Genomic DNA, 4,277 nt, shown 5'->3' on the forward strand with positions numbered 1-4,277 from the left:
TATATATATATATATATATATATATATATATATATATATACTAATTTACAAGTGGCTGATGAACAGGATTTTGCTGTGATTGGTGGATATTATTTTTTGTTTTCCTTTTTCTTTTTGGTGGGTTTCGTTTAATTTTTTCCTCTTTTCCGAGATAATATACTGGATAGTGGATTACAAGTCATGGCCAGGTATTATTTCCTCAAACAATCCACCGCCCGATCCTTCCATCCTCTAATCGATGTGTCCACCGCTTGCTTCTTCCTCCACCATCTCTCTTCGATCGCTGTAAATGCCGACAGCCACAAAAATCTGCTTTCGATTCAAGATGTCTTTGGTAAAAAATAACTATGCCATGTCAGGTCTACCCCCAAAGACGGTTCCTTAGTTTTGCGTCTTTCCTAATTTCTCCGTCTTCATACGGTTATGTCTCGGTTCCGCTCCTCCCATTTTCACTTTCTGGCCAACGCTCCTCAATGGCTCCGGCGACGGCACACAGTTTCTCCATCAGGTAAATTTCTGATTTTAGATCCTCAATTTGATCGTTTTATGTTTTCTTTTATTTTTTTATTTTAAAATTTCTCTGAACCCTAACCAAATCCTTTCGATTTACTCTTTCTTTGATTTTGATTTGTTGTTTCTTCTTTTAATACTATTGGATATTTTTAAGGTTTCATTTTAGTGAAAGTTTCGTATTTTTTTAGTAATCAAATTAGTATTAGTGGATATCTTTATGCACATGTTCTAACTTGACTTCTTAATCATCAATTTATGAAACTGAAGAACGCTTGGATATAAGGTAGTGAATTTAATATTCATTACAAATCACTATTTCAGTTAATGTGGATTCTCCTTCCTTATGATCACTAAAAATTATAACCTTAAATGTCAATTTATCTCTTAATCAGTATTCTCTGAGGCTGCATTTGTATTTTATTTGTGCATATTCGCAGGCGACTTTCTAAGTTCAAGTTGGTTTTACGGGAATTGTTTTTTTCCGGTGTTGGTATGTATCACTGTTTTTTTCTCTGTAGTACATAATAGACTTATTTGATAACTATTTTTTATGTGGTTTAATGCAGACAAGCCTATAACATGTTCTGATTTTGCTTAAACAACAATCAACTTAAAATGAAGACCACAACATCAATGACCAAGCCAAGTTCTGATTTTGCTTCTACTTTTCTTATGTTCTTTTGTCACTTTGGTCATTACTTCTGTTCTTTAAAGTCTTCTAACTGTAATTATAATCAACTTCATTAAGTAATATAAAAATAATTATTGTAATTTGTCGCCGACCAGTAAAAGGAATGAGAAGGATTTAGAAAGCTTAAGTGTTCCACCTAAATATAGAAGCATGAACTCTTTCTGGAAATACTACTCAGGAGAAAAAGTAGCCCCATTTCCAACTATATTCATTGGAGAAATTCATGAAGCTTCCAATTACCTCTGGGAATTGTGAGTTTCTTTTTATTTTTTTCTTTTTCTTTATTGGTGATTTCAAATAAAATCTTTTTATCTACTAACAAGCTACTGACAAAATTGAAAATCACTAACATATTATTACCTGTTTCTCTAGATACTATGGAGGATGGGCAGCACCTGATATTTACTTCTTGGGATTTGCAGGAGGTGTCAAATTTGGGGGTATTCGCATTGGGGGCATTTCTGGAATTTACAAGTCCCGAGATTATTGTTCAGGTTAGTTATATGTTGAACTTTACAAAAAATAAAAAAATTGTACACCTATTCTCACAAGAATCATACATTAGAGTTTTATAGTTTATACTAGGGTTTATTTTCTTGATTAAACAGGACATTTTCAAAGGGCTCCATATAACAATAGTGATATAAAGTCAGTATATCATGTGAGGGAATTTGATGTTCACAAACTCATGCAAATTGAAGAACCTGTTGACATTTTTGTGTTACAAAAGGTCGTACTATGTCTGTTCCCGGAGACTATTCAATGCATTATGTTAATTTCAGATATATGATGATGAATTTTTACTTATTTTCATTGGAGTTTTGAGGAAATGGAAGGAAAAACATTTTTTTAAAAAAAATTCAACACATAAAGGGGAAAGTCTCTTTTGCTTGACAAAGAAGCTGTAGTCTTAATGAAAGGTGGTGAGACAGAAAGATGGCATGCCAAGAAGCATGATTCTGCAATGGAACACAGTCCAACTATGAAAAAGCTCAAGGTTATGTTGGTTTAATATACATTTTCTCTCCTCCCCTGTCATTGAAAATGTAGATGCATAAAATTAGTTTGTTTTATATGGAATATTTTTTATTCTTCATTTGTGATCTGTCTTTAGTTGATAAACATTGTTAATGTTGTTTCAGGGGTAGTTTTGCCATTAATATAAGTCATAAAACAGCTGAATTTTAATGGTTTGGATTGAGGTCTTACAAAGAAAACAGAAAAAGGAAACGGAAAATTGGTGAGATTAAGTAAATCTTTATTTTTGCCAAATTAGTTTATGTTATAATAATAAGTGTTCTTTTTGATGTTATTTTTGTGATTGATGATGATGTTAGACTTACTGTCGTTGCACCTGCAGCACATAGGGAAGCTAACAACCAACTTTTGGAAATTATGGGGAATGTTTGTTTCCTTTTTTTACAAATTTTCTATTTTATTATTTAATATTTGAGATTTTTTAGTTGTGTAGGTGAAGAATATCATATATGTGTTTTGATTTTGTTTTGTTGGTTTTAGGTGTTAGGTTTGAGGCTAAGTCAGATGACACTTCAGAGAGGATGGAATAGCAAGTCTAGGCTTCTTGTGATGAGTTGAAACAAGTTTTTTGTAAATTTTGTTTCTTTATTTTGAATTTTTTCTTTTTGTATTTTATAGTATAAAAAAGATGGATATAGCATCTGAATTTGATGAATATACTGTGGAACAGGTGGAAGATTTCAAAAGCAGACAGGTATATGAGAAACTGCTTGAAGTTGTGCAGCCTTAAAGTCTGTTTGTGATCTTTATATGTAATTTCATTGGTTTTTTCAAACTACAATGTCCTAATAAGAAAAACATTGTATATTTTGTAACTGCCGCAACGCGGTGATCCTTCCCTAGTTTTGTCTAAATATCATCTTAAATAAAACAATTATTTATGTCATCATAAATATAAAATAGTAGCCATTAAAAGTTGATTTTAAACTTATTTTTACTAAAAATAAGCTAAAATTATTCCCAATAATATTCATATCAAAGATTTTTCTAAATATTGTTTTATTTGATTTGAATTTACTTTATAGTTATATTTATAATTTGAATAAAAAGATTAGAATATTATAAATTATTTAATTTTTATTAATTTAACATGTGTTTTTCATTTTTATTGTTTGTATGTGATGGTTCGTATAATTTGGTTACTTTGGTATATATTAATATTAAAATTGATGATTATGAGTTTGTGATGTTAAATTTTTTTAATTCACGTATTATTAACAAACAAAGCTGATAATTAAAATATCTAGATACCTCTATTTAATCAAACTTATTTAAATAAGATGCATATGAGTTTCAATCCTGAATTTGCATGATCACACCATACAAACAACCTTTTTGACATTGCAACTAATCTCTGTAGTTTTTTAGTGTAATATCAAAACATAAATAATTGTTGTACTTTTACTTCATAAAATAAATACTACCATTTAACTCATCTAGTAAGGATACACGCCTCACAAACAAACACTACCGTACAAAGATTTTGTTGATACGGTTAAAATGATTAATTAGTGTTGTTTTAGTGTTGTTATTCAACCGTACCAACAAATATCGCATAAAAAATGCTCTTATTTATTGGTGAAGTTCTAAAAACGTCCCAAAAAATAGAAAAAAATGTATCAACAAACCTGGAAGAACACAAAAACGCAACAAAAAAAAATAGTACAAAATAGCACCAAAAAATAGCTAGCCAAAATCACACTAAAAAACTTTTCCAGATAGATTTCGTACTTTGTGTTGTAACCAAAACGCATTCGAACATATAATTCTAAGATCTTTCTGCTATGAATCTTGTTATTGTCAAGAAGGGTGACAATGATCTTCCCGGATTAAGATGTTGAAAACCTAGAATGAGAGATCCAAAAAGGGGCATCAAAAATCCGTAAATTTTTCAATCTCTCAAAGGAAGATTATGTTAGTAAGTATGTCAATACATAAAGAAGTACATTCACAAACAAACCTCGTCAGTTCTTCCTCTGTTACTTTTTTCCTTTGGATGAACTGGAAAAAGTAAAGGGATGTGTTTTACATGTTA

At 30.3% G+C, this 4,277-nt stretch overlaps 1 long non-coding RNA gene across 2 annotated transcripts; it reads left to right on the forward strand.

Annotated features, from left to right (window-relative positions):
* Positions 1 to 200: 200 nt before the first annotated feature.
* On the forward strand, positions 201 to 3,096 carry LOC145073860 (uncharacterized). Of its 2 annotated transcripts, XR_013691569.1 has the most exons (6): positions 201 to 508; positions 951 to 1,003; positions 1,080 to 1,455; positions 1,577 to 1,698; positions 1,813 to 2,201; positions 2,347 to 3,096. It is a non-coding gene; the product is annotated as an uncharacterized LOC145073860 (long non-coding RNA). The 2 variants fall into 2 exon arrangements; XR_013691568.1 differs by having other exon boundaries at positions 1,813 to 3,096.
* The last annotated feature ends 1,181 nt before the right edge of the window (positions 3,097 to 4,277 follow it).

This window comes from Lactuca serriola, chromosome 9, assembly GCF_051521515.1.
Source record: "Lactuca serriola cultivar US96UC23 chromosome 9, Lser_US96UC23_V15, whole genome shotgun sequence".
NCBI lineage: Eukaryota > Viridiplantae > Streptophyta > Magnoliopsida > Asterales > Asteraceae > Lactuca > Lactuca serriola.